The sequence below is a fragment of the Enhydra lutris genome, unplaced genomic scaffold (genome assembly GCF_002288905.1).
Source record: "Enhydra lutris kenyoni isolate GAN:26980312 unplaced genomic scaffold, ASM228890v2 scaffoldscaffold48, whole genome shotgun sequence".
In the NCBI taxonomy this organism is placed as follows: domain Eukaryota; kingdom Metazoa; phylum Chordata; class Mammalia; order Carnivora; family Mustelidae; genus Enhydra; species Enhydra lutris.
Genome location: NW_019154132.1, coordinates 5370883 through 5378997, shown reverse-complemented (window position 1 = coordinate 5378997; position 8115 = coordinate 5370883).

The window sequence follows — 8115 nt, the reverse complement described above, 5'->3', positions numbered from 1 at the left end:
TCCCCACTGATTGGATGTCTCCACCTGGCCTGACCTGCCCTTGTATTTGGGCTTTGTTACCTGGGACTGATTTCCCCGACTTGCTTTTAAGTAAGTCCCCTGAGGGAGGGGCAGGGTCAGTTTAAGTTTTACTATATAAACAACAAAATCACTGTTTAACCAGATGGAATCGCTCTGGCTAAGTAGGCTAAGTAGGCCCTCACAAGTAGGAGCAGAGCTCTCTGGGGGCCCTTTTATTAGGGACTAATCCTCAGGATGAGGGCTCCGCCCTCATGACCCAATCACCTCCCAAAGGCCCCACCACTTTGGGAGTTAGGACTGCAACATGGGAACTGGGGAGTGAGGGGAACAGTTTACAGCACAAAATAGTGAGAACACACTCCTAATCTCTACAGACTGTCCCTAGAAGCAGGGAGAGAACAGACGATTTTGGCTCCATTTTGGACTTAAGAGAGTTAAGTAGGAAAAGGTAACCTGATCCCAGATCACACAGCTGTGGCAGAGCAGGCTGAAGGCGGACACTCCGGGGCTAGGTTCAGTACTTCACCCACTTCACGATCATACTGCAAGAGCTGGAAAATGTCAGCAACTGATGGCAGCTTTACTTTAAATTATAATTTAGATTAGTTACAGATAAAGTATAACTTTAAAGAAAAATTATTTTAAAAGATTAGGGTTCTATTCCAAACAGGATACAAGATACCAACTCACAAGTACCTACTGTGTTCAGACTTGTCTCATTATTACATGGAGATATCCACAATGGGCAAGGCACAAGGGTATTCCTCAAAATGAGGGTCTAGGCATAAACACTGACAATGTGATGCTGGGATTTTATTGAAAGAAATATTGAAATAATGCTAAGCAGGAAAAAACACCAGTGTTCTTCTGTATCATGAATAAGTTCCAATACATAGAAATTCAATTAAAAAGTCCACGCATATCTTTCATATCCTAAATATATTCACTTCTAAACATGGTATTTCTGATAATGTGCTACTACATAAAAACAAAGTTTAGCTTCAATATGGCTAGCACCTTTTCTACTCTACAGAGATTACTTGGGAAATAATCTGACTTTAAAGTACAAATGTATAAGGCATTTGGAAATCAGAATTCCTTAACTTTAACAACTTTTATCACATTTTTCTTTGCTTTCCAGTTTGTACCTTTCTGGTAAATAAAAGATGTCTGTTGTAACTAAAAAAAAAAAAAAAAAAGGATCTATGACAACCCATTTGGAATTGGCATCTATTTCCTTCTCCTTAAAAATGTAACTGATAAGCACTGGCAAATCGTTAAATCATTAGACTGCATGTGTGAAACTAATATAACACTGTATATCAATTACACTTAATAAATAAATACACTTAATAAATAAATAAGTAAATTTTTAAAAAACAAGGAAAATGTAACTAAAAAGTACAGTCATTCTAAAACCTCCTGGGTCAATTCAACTTGTTTTAACTTCATTTAATGTTTTGGTTGAAGTCTTCCAAAAAAGTCAAATATCTACATGTGACAGATATCAGTTAATCTAAAGAAAGTATTGTGAGCCAGCCTTTGTCTACAAATGCAAAAAGCTTTGAGTTACATTAAACTAAATCCACTACCTGTGCGCTTATCCTGCTTTGCAGCCACCATATGATCAATGAATAACAAAAAGGGAAAGTTAATTACACAGTAGCTTTTGTAGGTATTAGGCTTAAACATCACAAGAGGATAAATGCTTTCTCATTACGGTATTCTAAAGTTGATTCAGGAGTATACTGAGCATGCATTTGAGAAGCACAGATTTTATTTGAAAATATACCAATAACATGTATTTATTCCTGTGCTGCCTGTTATAGAGACAGGAATACACAGATCAGAGAGATTCTTCAGGGTTCTCCCAAAGCCATGGGGAGTTTCCGGACAGACAGACATCACTTGATCAGGAAGGAATACCTCCTGTTCTACCAGCCAGTCACTCCTAATACACTAGGCCTTCATGACCTCCCTGCTTTAAATCTCCTAAAATCTCCTGGATTTGTTTTTGGGTTTTGTTTTAGGTTTTTTGTTTTGTTTTATTTTGTTTTTTTGGTGTGTGTGGGGTGGGAGGTGGGTGTCTTCATTTTAATATGTGTGCACATAGGGCCATGCTTATCTGGGGGAAGTAATCAGTTTTATCCAGAGAACAACTTGAAATATGGAATACTTTAAAAGAAACAAAACTAATTTACAAATATTTACTGTGCCCTTAGAAGAGGTGCTAAGAAACAGAATAAGAAAAAGTCTTTGCCCTCAAACATTTCAGAAGGTCAGCCTTGCAAAATTCCAAAATCGGTAATGGGCAATGACAGTGTCTTCATCTGTCACATCTATAGGTGGCAGCACCAAGCGCCGATGGCTCTCAATCTTGACTGAATTACCAGGAAAGCTGCTAAAAAAGATCTGTGTCAAGGCGCCATCATGAGATTTTTATTTGACTTCTGTGGGAGGAGACCTGACGTTAAGTTTCACAAGCTCCTGGAGACTATAATGTGCAGCCTAGACCAAGAGCCACTGCTCCAGACCAAGAGCTCACAAACTCCACAGGCGCTAAGGCCAAGAGTTAGCATACAGGTTCTCAAATTGTCAAGGGTTGTTTAACCCAGCCTTGGATTGCATGAAATACCTAGCAGCCAACATACATATTTCCTTTTTTTTTTTTTTTTTTTGGCTTTAGGTTCCAGAAGATGATCTGTATCATTTTAACCTCAACTAGCATATAGCTCTGGGAAGGCTATGAGCACTTTTAGATAATCATTTTTAAAATTATCTCGATTTCTCCATAGAATCATTCTTATTACAAATATCTCTTCATGTGAAAATTTCATTTTTAATTAATTGCTGAGATCAGTCAAAATGCATTTAGTAAAACTATTTTGCCAAAAAGTAAGAAGCAATACTGACCACTCTCAGAAGACTCCTGAAATTATCTTCACATCTTTCACATCTTCTACAGAAAGTTTTGCTAAAACCAGTTCAACGACAGCTGATAAGATATAAATTCAGGTCTTTGTAAATGCAAAACTAGATTTTACCTTATTGATCTGCTGTGGGGGTTTGAAAGAATAAGCCACATATATCACAAGAAGACTGGTTAAATGGGGCAGCAGGAAGTCTTGCTGTAATGTTAACTGTCACGTATTTCAAGATTATGGACAGGATCAATTCTAAAATCTGCTTAAGGGAGGCAAAATTCAAGTACAGGATTTATCTTTGCTTAAAACTGGGTTCTCCCTCTTGTAAAAGGGGCTTACCAAAGGAAACTTTGAATACACCTAGCCCACAGTCATGTAAGCTGTTCCTGGACCACTGGGATGTGAGGACATATTTACATCATCCATTCAGGGCTTCCCCACCACAGTGCTGGCAAGAAATGGCAATGCCACACCTGCACAGGGGCAATAAACATGGATGGATCCCACCTGCTCTTTCACACTGCTGTCTGACTTGAGGCTGATGAAGTGGTCCTCCATCCTGGTGACACATCAGACCCCTGACACTTTTTAAATATATTATTACTAGGCCCCATGCTTAGGATTTATGATGGACTTGATGTGAGTGGAAGAGAATATTGGTAGTTTGTAAAGGTTCTCAGATGCATAATATGAGGCCAGAGAATCAGTGGGTTAACAAAACCAAGAGGTTATCCATCTGCAATGTCAGGTAATATGATCTGGGAACAACACAGTGGGGAACAAGTTCAGATAAGACAGATCTGACCTCTGAGTTTGCTCAGATGACTCAAATACCAGTCTCTCTCCTAGAAAGAAGGATGGTGGGAGGCAGCTCATGGGAGAGGAGAGAGCCTGAGCTTACACAGATGGGCTAAAGTTCGAATCCCCATACCGCTGTTAGCTAGCTGTAGAGACCTGGCCCACTGAGGACATTCTTTCAGCCTCTTTTCCCAGAGGTTAACTGGCACTCACTCCATCTCATCGGGGTTCTATCAAGATCACTATGAATTACATGTAAAACAGCAGTACAGCCGGTATTCGAAAATGAGAGCTGTGTCAACCTCTCAGCAATCCAAATGGGCCTTGGGCAATCAAAAAGAGAGGCATCCAGTAGCTCATCTCCTCACGCACAAGACACATTCAATAAATTATTTCTCAAAGCTTCACAGCCATAGTACAACATCCATACTTTCCTGAAGCCTATAACAAAGATCTCTCATGGCCAACTTGTGGAGAAGGATCATAGCTTACTTGTTTAACAAAATTGCCAGTGATGCCTAATTATAAAAAAGACAGAATTGATGAATCTGAATGTCAGAGCAAAGAATGGTTCAACTGCTTCAGCGCTATTCCCAGAGGAGAACGGAATGCCTAGCTGAGGGACAAAGAAGGAATCCAAATCCTCGAACAAGCAGACCCCTGTGGATTTAGGGTCTTGTGGCCTTAGGTTGAAATGTTTGCTTCAACACTGCAGTAAATCACACACTCTGTACACCTTTATTTATTTATCTATTAGATGGGGATAGTGCCATCAGAGTCAGAGTTCTCATAAAAACTCGAAGTGCAAATGCAAATGTACGGAAAGGGCATAGCACAAAGTGGATGTTCAGTAAATCAGGTTTTATTTCCCTTGCCCCACCTATGTTTTGATCTCTGGTCATGAAGTTTCTGATAAATCATGCCTCTGAAATATTTCCTCTTCATGAATCAGACAACTCTCAAAGCCTAAGAGCAAAAATCCACAGACAAGCCAATCAAAAAACGCTAGAAAAGTATCTTTGGATAGTGGTTCCCTTTGGGGGGAATGGGGAAACTAGACAGAGAAGAGGGTAAGATACAAAATATTTCTACTAAATACGGACTTCATGTCCTATGCAACATTCCCAATGTCTAAACCTTAAAACTAATGGAAATGTATTAAGGAAAAAAAAAACAGTAAGAATGATAATAGCATAGGCTCATTTCTTACTCTTTTATGTACTATGAACTGTAATACCCTTTAAAATTCTGGGGTTGTCATCATCTGACCGGGTCGCAAAGGGGACTCAATGATTGGTTACTAAGCAGCAAACTGTGCTAAATTAGAAGACTGATACAGGAAATCTGGATCAAACACTTTTATAACTAAATGATAGGAAAGCTGAGATGTCTAATCAATTCACAAACAATTGTAACTGATTGACAGGAAAAAAGAAAAACTCAGCCAGTTTTCTGCTTGATTTATAGACCTATTAAATCTAGCAACATTTAGACAGTTTTGTACAATTATTATCATGACCAAAATAAGAAGTATGAGACAGGACATATACAAGAAAATAACATAAACATCAATTTATAAATAACTATAGTTAACAGGAAAAAAAATCTCATTCAGTTTTCCACTTGATTTATATGCCTGTTAAATCCTGCAACTAACAGGCCATTTTGTACAATTATTATCATGACCAAAATAAAAAGCATATTATAGAGAAATTAAGGTATATAAGAAAATAATACACAAACATCATTGGCTTATTTTTTTCATTAGAAACAACAGGTCTACAAAGATCCATCTACATGCTCCCATCTGAAACATTACAACCAATATCACTGATACACTGACGTGGCTATTTAAAGGCTTACTGAGTATCTGGCACTGTAACTAAGAATTGGTCATACCCCTCAAGGAGCTCACACATCCCCAGACAACCAGAGGGAGAGATATAGAAGTCCCCACCCAGAACTCAAGACTAAATGGTTATTGGAGGGCAGTGAAGGAGGTGACTAGCTCTACACAGAGGAAGAACAGAAAAGATTTCACAAAGAGTGAATTCTCAGTAACATCATCAAAGACTGGGCACATCTCTTCTCAATTCTGCATTTGGTGGCTTTTTGACAGTGGCCTGAAATTGGGTATAAATGTATAAATACACCAACCACAGCCAAACACTACGACAGGCACTCCTCCCATAAACATCGTTTATTAAACATCGACCAGGACACCCGTGATCTGGATGGTGAACTTCCACATTGCGGAGACCACACGTGCACAGGACCAGCGGCGTAAGAGTGAAGACCCTGAGAGAGTTGGGAGCTCAGGATGAGGAGTGTTGGGGAGCAAAGGAGGGAGTAGTGATGAACAGGAGAAAGGGAGCTCCAAGCCACGTTCTGAGAAGCGAAAGGTCCTGATCGTTATCCTACAGGAAAATTAGGCCAGTATTCTTAGTGGAGCAATAGAATGACATATGTACATGTTATAAACATGACCCTGGAACTCAGGGGGAAGTGGAGCTCAAGGAAGGAGAAGGAACAGCAAAGACACACAACCATCTTTAACGTCTAGAACCTACCTGTGAGTCACTGCCATGGGGAGGCAGGGTTAAGATGAAGGGAAACAAACGAACCAGCACTCGCCGCATTATAAAATACAGAGGTTTTAACGCAAAGCACACTGTCCAGAACATCCAAAACTGAAGTGGGCTCAGACAGGGAAATAACCAACCTGAATTGAGGCTGCAGAGCGGCTGTTTGGCAGAGACACTGCCTTGATCCAGACACGAGTAACTACCAGAAAAGAAACAAACCAGAAACTATCCAAAGAAACTAATGAATGAAAACAAAATTAAAAATATAAAGAAAAGAAAAAGAAAATGTTCACCAAAGAGAAATTGCTCTAAGAAACGAAGAAAGTAGGGGCGCCTGGGTGGCTCAGTGGGTTAAGAAACGAAGAAAGTGTTCAGACCAAACTGCTTCCCCAAACCAAGGAATTAGAAATAAACTTTAGGGAGGGTGTGTGCTATGATGAGTGCTGTGAATTGTGTAAGACTAAAGAATCACAGACCTCTACCCCTGAAACAAATAATACAGTATGATTTTAAAAAAGAAATAAACTTTAAAAATAAGATAAAACCTGGTCTTAGTGAAGGTCAAGGAAGGTATACAAAAGATTTTTTTAAAAAAAGGTTACAAAACAACAGAAGATAAAAAGTGAGTTGATTTAGCTCAAGAAATAGGAGAGAAAAACGAAACTCATACAAAATGAGTTAGAAGTAACAAGATGTTAAATAAACACGAATAAAAACCTGTCAGGGACAGGGAGGCCAGGTCTGAGAAGCCTTACAAAATGAAACATAAATGAGTAAAAGTACAAAAATGACCAGAAAGAAAATGGCAGACACATAAGACAAAAGATCTACTTCACATTATCGGCACTCCTAACAACAACAACAACAAAAACAGGAAAGTATTTGAAAACATCACAGAAAAACCTCCCTCCTAGAATTAAAACATATTTGAGTCTGCAAATCAAGAGCAGCCCATGCTCCAGGAAAATTACAACGCAGTGGTCAACGATAATAGCCTGGTAAAGTTACCAGCTCAGGGTGAAAGGATACCTACAGCAGGAGGACAAAGCCATATACACAGCACCGCCTTTTCCAATCACAGGGCTCTTTGCAGAAGGAGTGGGTAAGGGAAGAAGTAAGTTTTCAGCCAAAGCAGGGGATGATTAGGCCACTGAACACAATCTTCAATAAGTATTAGTGGGAGGAATGTGTGTGACCTATATCCCAAAGGTCATGCTAGTTCAACATACATTGGTTACAGACGCAGTATTGCTGAATCACAGGCAAAAATACCCAGTGGGAAGCCATGTGTACAGATGCTTGCCTTGTTTCTTCCTTACACTGTCAGTCAATTCCACGAATGAAAGCACGTCAACAAAGCAGAGCAGGGAAATCATTAGGACTGAGAACTAGACTGGTCTGAAGCAGACCAATGAGATGACATTAAGCAGTGAACAAGAAGCCTAGGCTGGATAAGGAGGGAAGAAGCAAGGATATGAAACAGGTGTGACACAATAAAAAAAGTGGAAAGTCCCGTAGATCCCAAGTCCTGGTGGGAATAAATAATTGTGCAGCCCTGATAGCAAAGGGAATAAGCGGGAGGATAGGCACAGCAGAGTTAGAGAAATGCTTAAAAGCTGAAAGTCTGGGAGCAGTTGAGTCAATAGAATGTGCTTAACTGTGAATCCTAGCTGGGCCACTTACCATTTATGTCTCCTCGTTCTATAGGACTGTGATGAGTACTAGATAAGATAACCCATAAAACAGCCAGCTCAGTAAGCACTCCAGGCGTAGTTAGTCCCTTCAGG